Genomic DNA, 12,113 nt, shown 5'->3' with positions numbered 1-12,113 from the left:
CACTGATGTGAGTTTGCTGAACATTTTCTATAATGGAGTTCATGAAGAGAGTCAAGATGCCATGGACACAGCAAGTAATGGTGATTTCATGACCAAGACTGTTGAAGAAGCTTACACCTTGTTGAACAACCTGTCATCCAGCAAAGCAAACCGCAAGTCAAGGTTTGATACCAGCCAGAAGGGTGTTGGTTATGAATCCAAGAAGATAGATGAGTTGAATGCCAAGATTGAGATGCTTCTCAAGAGAGATCAGAAATCTGTGAAATTTGTGGAGGAGCAAGGCTATCGTTCCTCACAAGAAGCTGTTGGTGATGATTCAAGTGATATGCAGGCTGATGTGAACTACATTGGTGGTCAAGGAAACTACAACAGAGGCTACAATCAGAACCTTGGGTGGAATCAAAATCAGCAAAATAATCTGTCTTACCGGAGCAACAATGTGGAGAATCCACAACATCAGTCCTACCCTCAGGCAGGAAACAGGCAGAACCAGAATCAGAACCAGAGTGTGTTCAACCAAGGATTTCAGAACAGAAATCAATATCAGGGGAACAACTCGGGCAACTCAGGATTTCAGCAAAGGCAGCAGTACAACAACTATCAGAATCAAGGAAATGCCTCTTCGTCACAGCCTTCTCAGGATAACGAAATTAAGAAGATGCTGCAAATGGTGCTAGAAGGTCAGAAGAATAGCACTGCAGAGATAAACACCAAGGTGGATAACATGTATGGAGAGCTTAATGGGAAGTTTGAAGCTTTGAACACCCATTTGAAAGTTTTGGAAAAGCAAGTTGCTCAAACCGCCTCCAGCAGCAGAACAGCACCTGGATTTCTACCAGGGAAGTCAGAGACGAATCCCAAGGAGTTTGTGAATGCTATAACACTTAGGAGTGGAAAAACGATTGAGGAATCGAAAGAGAAAGAGATCGACCGATCTCAAGAACAGATCGACCGATCCAAGGGGAAGGAGATCGACCGATCCGGTCCATCTGGATCGACCGATCCCGTGTCGACGAAGCCAAATTCCTCTGAACCTGAAGAGGTGTATGTGGCGCCTCCTGCTTATGTTCCTAAGGCTCCATACCCATCCAGACCAAGGCAGAAGATCAAAGAACGTGAGTACGAGAAGCTAAAGAACCTTGTTGGGGAGTTACATGTGAGATTGCCATTTGTTGAAGCGGTGAAGATGGTACCTTCTCTTAAAAGGTACATGAAGGAGATTCTTACCGATAAGATGAGCCTAGAGCGGGGTGTGTTGATGCTCAATGAGGAGTGTAGCGCAGTTCTACAAAATGTCATGCCTAAAAAGCGTGAAGATCCCGGAGCATTTGTTCTACCATGCCGCATTGGATCACTTACTTTTGAGAAGAGTCTCTGCGATCTGGGTTCAGGAGTGAGCCTAATGCCTTTCTCTGTCTCTGAGAGGCTAGGCATGACGAACTACAAACCTACAAGGATCTCCTTGGTCCTTGCTGACCGATCAGTGCGAAGACCAGTCGGTGTACTAGAGAACATCCCTGTTGGTGTTGGAAAGGGATACGTGCTTACCGATTTTGTAGTTCTGGAGCTGGAAGAGGAACCTAAAGATCCTCTCATTTTGGGCAGACCGTTTTTAGCTACTGCTGGAGCCATGATTGATGTACAGAATGGGCATATAGACTTACGTCTAGGAGACATGGCGATGAGATACAATGTGGAGAAGGTGCTGAAAAATCCGACTATTGATGGACAGACTTTCTGGGTTGATACATTGACTGAACTGGTGGAGGAAATGGATGAAGAGTTGCACACTGATGATCCTCTACAAGTCGCATTGACCCAAAAGGAGAGTGAGTTCGGGTTCATGAACCAAGAAGTGGTTGGATTTTCTGAGATTTTGGATTCAGCCTCACCGATTGAGAAGCATGTCGCCTATGTCAGCCTTGAAGACTCAGGCACCGATAAAACCGTCAAACCGTCATCCTCCCAACCAGATTGGAGTGAGGAGAATGCTCCAAAGGTGGAACTTAAAGCCCTCCCAGCTGGGCTGAGGTATGCATTCTTGGGACCGAATTCCACATATCCTGTTATTATTTGTGCTAACCTGAATAATGTGGAGACCGCTTTGCTTCTTTCAAAATTGCGAAAGTATAGAAAAGCATTGGGGTACTCTTTGGATGATATTACAGGTATTTCTCCAGATCTTTGCATGCACAAGATTCACTTGGAGGATGAGTCAAAGACGTCCATAGAGCACCAGCGAAGACTGAATCCCAAACTGATGGAAGTTGTGAAAAAGGAGATTCTAAAGCTGTTGAGTGCAGGGGTGATCTACCCAATTTCAGACAGCACTTGGGTGAGCCCGGTTCATGTGGTTCCTAAGAAGGGTGGCATCACTGTCATCACAAATGAGAAGGATGAGCTGATTCCTACCAGAACAGTCACAGGGCATAGGATGTGCATTGACTACAGGAAGCTAAACTCAGCCACAAGGAAGGACCACTTCCCACTTCCTTTCATTGACCAGATGCTGGAAAGACTAGCCAACCACCCCTACTACTGTTTTCTCGATGGCTACTCCGGGTTCTTTCAGATACCCATTCATCCAGACGACCAAGAGAAGACAACATTCACCTGTCCATACGGTACTTTTGCCTACAGGAGAATGCCCTTCGGATTGTGCAATGCTCCTGCCACTTTCCAGAGATGCATGATGTCGATCTTTACTGATCTTATTGAGGACATTATGGAGGTTTTTATGGACGATTTCTCAGTCTACGGTTCTTCATTTAGCGACTGCCTTGCTAATCTGTGCAAGGTGCTGGAAAGATGTGAGGAGAAGAACTTGGTGTTAAATTGGGAGAAGTGTCATTTCATGGTGAAAGATGGCATTGTTTTGGGTCACAGGATATCAGAGCAGGGTATCGAGGTTGACAAAGCAAAGATTGAAGTTATGACCAGCCTACAGCCTCCCAGGACAGTGAGGGATATTCGGAGTTTTCTGGGACATGCCGGTTTCTACAGGAGGTTTATCAAAGACTTCTCTATGATAGCGAGGCCACTCACCCGTCTGCTGTGCAAAGAAGCGAAGTTTGTTTTTGATGCTGACTGCCTCGCTGCGTTTCAGATTCTCAAGAAGTCTCTAGTCAGTGCTCCCATTGTGCAGCCACCAGATTGGGACTTGCCATTTGAAATAATGTGTGACGCAAGTGATTACGCGATTGGAGCTGTTTTGGGGCAGAGAAAAGACAAGAAACTCCATGTGATCTATTATGCCAGCCGAACGCTTGATGATGCTCAAATCAAGTATGCTACCACTGAGAAGGAGTTGCTGGCAGTAGTTTATGCTTTCGAGAAGTTCAGGTCCTATTTGGTGGGCTCGAAAGTAATTGTGCACACAGATCATGCAGCCTTGAAGTACCTGATGACGAAAAAAGATGCTAAACCGAGACTCTTAAGGTGGATCTTACTCCTACAGGAGTTTGATATTGAGATCAGAGACAAGAGAGGAGCAGAAAATGGAGTGGCAGATCATCTTTCCCGAATGAGAGTGGAAGCTGAAACACCACTGGATGATACATTACCCGAGGAGAATGTCTATGTGATCACCTTGCTGGAGGATGAGTATTTGGATCAGGCTGATTGCTGTGCCATGAGACAAATTCAGGATGATCTCCCATGGTTTGCAGACTTTGCAAACTACCTATGTGCTGGAATTGAACCACCGAACCTGAAGGGATATGAGAGGAAGAAGTTCATGAGAGATGTGAACCACTATTACTGGGATGATCCCTTCCTCTACAAGAGATGCTCAGATGGTTTATTCAGGAGATGCGTTCTGGAGAATGAGATGCAAGGGATTCTTTTCCACTGCCACAGCTCAGAATACGCAGGCCATTTTGCAACATTCAAGACGGTTTCTAAGGTCCTGCAGGCTGGTTACTGGTGGCCTACACTTTTCAGAGACGCCCATGAGTTTGTCTCAAAGTGTGATGCATGTCAGCGGAAGGGTAACATCAGTAAGAGAAATGAGATGCCCCAAAATTTCATCCTTGAAGTTGAAGTTTTTGATGTATGGGGAATTGATTTTATGGGCCCTTTCCCATCTTCTTATGGAAATGAGTACATCTTGGTTGCGGTTGATTATGTCTCCAAGTGGGTGGAAGCAGTAGCCAGCAAGACAAATGACTCTAGTGTTGTCAAGAAAATGTTCAAGACAGTCATTTTTCCAAGATTCGGGATCCCGAGAGTGGTTATTAGTGATGGAGGCTCTCACTTCATCAACAAGACGTTCGATAAACTGCTGAAGAAACATGGAGTAAAGCATAAGGTAGCTACACCTTATCATCCTCAGACAAGTGGGCAGGTTGAAATATCGAACCGAGAAATCAAGGGAATTTTGGAGAAGGCTGTAGGCAAAACAAGGAAAGACTGGGCTGTGAAGCTTGATGACGCCTTATGGGCGTATAGAACCGCCTACAAGACTCCCTTGGGCACCACTCCTTTTAATCTGGTCTATGGAAAGTCTTGTCACCTACCTGTGGAATTGGAGTACAGTGGTTTTTGGGCAACAAAGTTGATGAACTTCGACATTAAAACCGCTGCAGAAAGGAGGATGGTTCAGTTGAACGAGCTGGACGAGATTCGGTTGAACGCCTATGAGAACACCAAAATCTACAAGGAAAGAACTAAGGCGTGGCATGACAGAAAGATAATCCCGAGAGACTTCGCTGCTGGAGACAAAGTCCTTCTGTTCAACTCTAGACTCAAGCTATTTCCTGGAAAGCTTAAGTCTCGTTGGTCCGGACCTTTCACCATCACAGAGGTTAGACCTTATGGAGCTGTTGTCTTGGAAGACAATGGGAGGAAGTTCACAGTCAATGGGCAGAGGCTAAAACCTTACTTCACAGATGCAAAACCCGAAGAAGGAACCAACATTCCTTTATCGGAACCTGATCTCGCCTAAGGACAACAAAATAGTCAGGCTCGCGACTTTAAACAAGCGCTGAGTGGGAGGCAACCCACATGGTTTGATTTTCTTTCTCTTTTTGTGATTATGTTTTCTTGTGTGAATTGATTTTTGGTTGTGTTTTTAGATGATTTTTAGGCATGTATCACGATCAGGCATAGATCGATCCGAAAGAAATAGAACGGCGATCCAGGTAAGGGATCGGTCGATCCGGTACACGCAGATCGGTCGATCCGTGAATAGGATCGGTCGATCCGGTACACGCAAATCGGTCGATCCGTGAATAAGATCGGTCGATCCATAATTATGGGATCGGTCGATCCAAGGTAAGCCATGTCCGGTTTGATTTCACTCAAATTAAACCGGAAAACACCCATACAAACACCCACATCTCGAAAAAAAAAAAAAAAAAAATTTGGAGTTTAATTGAAAAACGAAAATGGGAATGGAGTGTGATATGTTATCTTGAGTTTTGAGAAGAGATGTGTCCTAAATTTTTACATGTTTAGGGGATTGATCAGAATTGATTTTACAAGAGTGTTTTTCTATTTGTCTCTTACTTGGGTTTTGATGAATCAATTTTGCAGATAATGCCTAAGAGACAGAAGAACCAGGGTGAGCGTGAGAGTTCCTCGGTACAGGCTGCTAGGCTCAGCACAAAGGGCAGGTTCCGAAAGACGGATAGGTCTCATCCTGCGAATCGAGAGATAACACAGCAGTGGGATATACATGATGATGATTTCTATGAGCAGATGAGGGGAGTGGAAATATGTCCGTCGCGCTTCGCTCACAGAGACACTACAGATGCATTGGGGATAACCGAGGATATTGAAGCCTTGTTCGAGAAGATTGGCCTGGGGTACATCTTCGACCTCCACTGTGATTGCTATGCTGATTTGACCAGGCAGTTCCTCGCATCAGCCCGCCTCTACCATCCTGACGAGGACAACCCGGTAGCTGATAAGGCGATGTTCTCCTTCATTGTGAACAGGCAGTTCCACTCCATGACCATCTTTCAGCTGTGCGACGTCTTTGGGTTCGGAAAAGGACGTCAATCTTGTGTTCCTGACTTCCCGGAACACAATGATTTCTGGACATTCATCGCTTCAGGAAACTTCATCTCTCGAGAGGCCAAGCAAGCTAGGATTCGTAGCCCTGTTCTGCGATATGCAGTGAGAGTGATCAGCAGTGTTATCTATGGGAAGACAGAACCCGCTGCAGTGACAAAAGATGAGCTAGCTCTTCTGTTCATTGGGGCTGGACACCTATGGCCTCAAGGCGCGGACATTACCTATGTTAGCGGGAAGGACATAAACATAGGAGCTGTGATCGCGGAGAAGCTTGCGTACTTCAAAGTTTCAGATACGAAGAGATGTGGGTTTGGAGCGGTTATCACACAGATCTTAAGGCATTGTGGAGTGTTTCTTCCACCTGTTGACAGAGTGGTGGATAAGAAGGGGATGTATCAGAACTTTTTCGACATGAGAGCACTCATTAGCAGCCACTACCTCACCGGCCCTTGGCGAGGAAGCATCGACAAGTCCGCCCCTCATATCTACCAGTTCCAGAACCAACAAGGGAGAGAGCAATTTGTCAAGCTACCCGATACCGCCATCACCGAGCTGACTGATCCAGGTGCTATCATATTTCTACCACCGCCTGCATCTCTCTGCACCAGACCCGCGACACTGAAGAAGAAAGGAGTCGCATCATCATCGACACACCAGCAGACACCACATGATGATATAGAGGAGGAACCTGAAGATGAGGAAAGTCTTTTCCCCACGGATTTCACTCCGTATATGCTGCCACCAGCACCTCCCGCTACTGCATCCGCTGCTGAGATCAACGCTTGGTCGATCAAGAGCCATCAAACCAACAACTCCATACTGCTGAAGATGTGGAAGGGAATCTGCAACATTAAGAAGGGATGCGCATCACAGCCAGCTGTTTCTGGAGATAGCGATGACGACTCAGGCGCTCACGACACCGCTGCTGGACCTGAGGCAGCGGAGGACTCTGATGATGATGGAGCCTTGGAGAGGCGCTCCAAGAGGCGTACTGACCGCAACGCCTGATCGGTAATCTCTCTTGGAATTATTTTCACACCGAGACGGTGTGAAGTAAGTCTGGGGGAGGATGCTACTTATGTACCATATTGCTTTTATTTCTTTTATTTTCTTAGTTTATCGGATTTGATTGTGTTTTTTAAAAAAAAAAAAAAAAAAAAAAAAAACTCTCTACGTATTTTTCTCAGACCCTGTGATGATTATTAGACTATTTCCTTGTGTGTTGTGCATTACATTTCATATTGACCATTTTTCAGGACTGTTAGCGCAGACAAACCGAGGAACCACTTGACCAAGCAACCTCTCCTTAAATCTTTTATCAAGTCTCGGTGAATTGTAATCGACTCAACTATTTTTGACCATTAATGAATTTAATTTCTTTTGACCAGGAATCAACATCAGGAAACGGTATACCATATACACATTCAGGATTTTCTTTACCACATTTTACCACTTTTAATAATCCTGAATGGCCAGACTCATCAATAGTTTGGTACCACACCTACACCTTACCCTTTTATTTCATCTCCATGCATTCTTACACACTGATCATATGTGCATACATGTGCAAAAACAATGGAGAGATTAGGGTAGACATGGTTCATCCGACTGCTTAGGTAGGATCGGAACATTTAGGTGGTTAGACACGGACCTGTGTGTCTAGAGGTGTAAATAGAAAAATTGGGTGTTGTAAGTGTGTGATTGCATCGCAGTGTATATATTCGATTTCGGTTTGTATAAGTTTTCGTTCTAAAAAAAAAAAAAAAAAAAAAAAAAAAGAGTTCATGTTTATATCTCATTCAGTAGATTTGATTTAGACATTTTATTTTTATTTTGTGTACTAGAGATGATGCTTTGTTTAAATTTGGGGTTAGAGTTTGAGATTTGTTGGGTTTTGATCATTTGAGACTTGAGCAGTTCGAAAACATGGTTATCAATATACTCGGTCTCTCCAGCGATTTTGCATAATGTTTTGCATTTTTTTTTTGATATCGCTGATACCCACAAACACTTGAGCCTCACCTAATTAAACACTAAAACAGCCTCCCAAACACCGAGCCCGTTAAACCTGATGGAGATATCTTTGGTGGAAAGGTCACGCCCTTTTTAATGAATGTAAAGAGTTGATTACTTGAAACTGAGACTTGCAGGTCTGAAATATGGAAAGGTTTGCGCGGTCTTGGTGGGGATTTGGAATGAATGCCTTGACAGTCTCTGATTTAAGTGGTTAGCGAAATCACAAGGTAAGGTCTACTGAGGGTTAGTGAGCTCCCAAATTTTAATCCTCTTTACTTGAGGACAAGCAAAGATTCAAGTCTGGGGGAGTTGATATTCCGTGTTTTTAACGGTTTTAAACTCGTTTTGGAGCAATTAAATGGTCGGTTTTAATTAATGTTTTGGTCTATTTGATGCGTTTTGGTGTTCTTAAGTGTAATATGCAGGTTACTAGATAGCTTGAAAGAAAAGAACGCATTCGGGATTTATTCAGAAGCAAGATGGACCGAACGAGAAGTATTGATCGCACAGAGCCACAGATCGACCGATCCGGACAACGTGGATCGACCGATCCCACGCTTTCATGCACTAGATCGACCGATCCGGTCCATGTGGATCGACCGATCTCAGGCGCTACGGGCTCCACACGCACAAACGAGCTTTTCACTCCTTTTTACCCACTCCCCTCAATAATTCAGAGAGGAACTCGACCTTGGAGACTCAGAAAAGACCAGGGGCGACCAAAGAGGAGATTTACAAGTTCTAGAGAGAGATTTGAGTGTTTTGTACTTGTTTTGGTGTGATTTGTGAAGATTTGTAAAGGAGTTCATCTCAAAACCATTTGGAGAAGATCTTCTGAACCTTTACTCTGTTTTAATACAATCTTATCATGTTTTCTTCATCAAAATCGTTTTGTTCTTGCTTAGTTATGTGTGAGTAGTCATCTAGTTGGGTTTAGGGGTTCTCATAGGGGATTTCTTGATGTTTTGATCCATAAAACGTGTGTAGACTAAGGGATTACGTTTTGGTTCTTCATCTAATGGATTTCTTACTGCTTGAACTGAATTGATCACTTAGTTCATGATTTCAGATTGTTTGATGCACCGAAAGTGATTGTTTGAACTTCCGAAAATACTTTAGATGAGCAAAGTGTCCTTAACCCTCGGAAGTTGATGTTATTGCGCTTTGTGAACATATTGAACCTGTTCTTAATGCTTGTTTAGAAATTGAAACTCAGCGGAAGTTAGTGTGGAGATTTCTATAACATAGAGAATTAGCGCTACGGAAGTAGGTTAATTCTAATATCGTGTTTGAGTTCTAGACGGTTCTTAATATATCCCTATGTCTGCCATTAATTGTATCTTGATTAAAAAGAAATCCCTGAGAATTCCCAATGCCCAACGTTTGTTTTAAAATAGTTTTCAAATCGTTTAAATCATCTTTTCACATGCTTGTTTATGCTTTGTGACACTAGAGAAAATTAAATAAAAACCAACAAAAATATATCTTGTTTCGCTGTAGCTATTAACTTGTCTGCAACTCTACGTGTGATCATCGGTCCCTGTGGATTCGATCCCGTATTACTACTGCGTACTTTACTGTACACTTGCAGTTAGATAATCGGGTTAAAACTCGAGACATCAGTCTTGTCCTCTGACGTCAACTTCGCCAGAGGTGAGATCCTATCGATTTCAAACGCTAAAACATCCTTAATGACTTGTGTCGGAAAACAAGAAAACCGGAAGCAGTCATTGTCCCCACTTACTAACAAGGAACGAACCAGTTTCTTGCCTCCCCACTCTTGCTCGCTCTTGTAAACAACATCAACTTGAACCACAACCATGAACTGAGCGTAAGTAACTGTCTCCTCGTACGTTAAACCCATGTCAACAAACTGTTTAGGCTGAGAATAGTATAACTTCACGGGTAAACCATTACAAGCCAATACTTTATGGTCGTATCTAAGCCATGGTCCATACACACGCGTTTTAAACTTGCGGGTCAAAGGTCTCATCTTTGCGGCTTCTCCACATATCCTATGGTTAATCATACCACAATGTTCACAGAACTCACCAAGGTTCTTGTACTTGAATTGAACGAACGGTGGCCCACGACCGTTACCATTAATGTAAAACCCGGGAGGCAGAGGCTTTTTCAAATCAATCTCAACTTTAACACAAAAGCGTCTTGTAAACTCGTTATATTTATATGAAATCAATGGCTTATCACTAAGCTTTTTCACAATCTTCTCAACATCATCTTCTGTGTAGTTAAATTTGGGTAGGCCTATTACCTTGACCTTGAAGCAAGCAACAGAGAAATCAAGATCGACCATGGATATGTCTTGTGAGCATTCCTTGAGGACTAATATGGCTCCATCAACGTTCCAAGGTCGACCTTTAACAACCTCCTTCTTGTCTCTCTTCTTCTCGAACTCAAATAAGATAATATTGTCTTTGTCCAATGGGAGAACCTTCAAGCTGCCTGAAAGTTTCCATTGCTGCCGCAGTGAGCTTTCTGTTCTGTCAAGGGACGGTGGTACGAGACTTGTGAAGAACTTTCCAGCCAAGGAACGTTTTGGATGTGCCACAAGACCTAACCTGTCTGCCTCCATTCCATGGATCATGATTTTTTTTAAGAATGAGATATCATCGATTTACTTTTCTTATTAAATAATGTTGAAAGCCTTTTTGTGAAAATATGAAGATATCAAAAATTTGCAAGATATATTTCATATTATCTATTTAATTCTATAAAGTTTACAAATAAAAAAATATGTAAACTATTAGTATTTTCCAGTTTGATAATTATTTTCTTCGATTTTGTTAAACTGAACGCGTATTTATACCGGAAAAGAAAACTAACAAAAATAAAACAGAAGTAGAGCTTGGTCGATGGAGAAGTTCGAAGAAACTGCAGATTTGTTGATACATGAAAATATATGCATTAGCAAATTTACTTTCATATAATTTATTTATTTTAAAAGGAAATTGAACTTTTTATTCTCCTTATATCTATTATTCTGTGTTTGGAAGTTTGAATATGAATTTATGGTGATTGAAGCCACAAAATGAACTATATAAAACAAATGTTTGCAATTTCAATATGTAAAAACATAAATTATACATACCACTCTATTATAAACTTTACAATTGTTGTTCGCTTAAAAAGCATTTATAAGTGAATAAGTCTAAATGAGTGCTTCCATATGAAGATTTTTACATCTTAGATTTATTTAGATTATTTTCTGTATAGTTATTGAATATAAATTTTAGTTTTATAAATATAAGATTGTAGATTTGTTGGGATGAGACCCCAAATAATTTTAAAACTAAGGCAGCCTCCCGAAATATTGTTTATACCAATCTGACGCCAAAGAGTATAGTTTAGATTTAGAGACATACATTATTGAAGCAAATAAAGTCTTACCTTCTGTATGGTGATACTTCAATTTTTGGGTTGGAGCCTATGCTAAACCTGTTGTCCCAGCAAACCAGTGATCAAGTCTCCTGAATGATTAAATCCGAAATAATTTTCAATAAGAGCAGGATTATCCCGGAGGAAAAGGGGTTTTTAGTGGAGTTTTTAAGGGGGTAAGGGTCCACAAAAAGGAAAAAATCGGTCGCAGAAAGTCTAGATTAAGGATTGACTATTGTTGGGATGTTGGATTGTTCGCGGACCCCACTGATACGTAGCAGCCCGCGGTTGGTGCATTTTTTTAATTTTTTTTTTTAATCAGGAAAAAAAAATTAAAAGAAAAAAAAAATTAAGAAACTCATTAAGGATTTTATGGGATAATCATGATCTAAGGTTGCACATATAATTGCCCATTTAATGTCAGCTTCAGGTTTCAACACCGTTTTCATTCTTGGAGTGGCACGAACGCTTTATGTTTCAGCTTCCAAGTATATCTATCATTAATGTGTGTGAACTGGAAAATGTTTCAGATCTTAGGTTCACTAGCTCAAACCGCATGCTAGTAAATTCAAATTTTACTTTGGTTTCTTTAGAATATAATATGAATTTCCTAGAAATGTATAAGATGCCTCTAATTAAACCATGGCAGTGTAAATTTAAACCCTTTAACTATGAAGAGATGC

Source organism: Brassica napus, chromosome C6 (assembly GCF_020379485.1).
Source record: "Brassica napus cultivar Da-Ae chromosome C6, Da-Ae, whole genome shotgun sequence".
NCBI classification, from domain to species: domain Eukaryota; kingdom Viridiplantae; phylum Streptophyta; class Magnoliopsida; order Brassicales; family Brassicaceae; genus Brassica; species Brassica napus.
The sequence above is the reverse complement of the archived record's forward strand: the minus strand, read 5'-3'. Positions refer to the sequence as shown.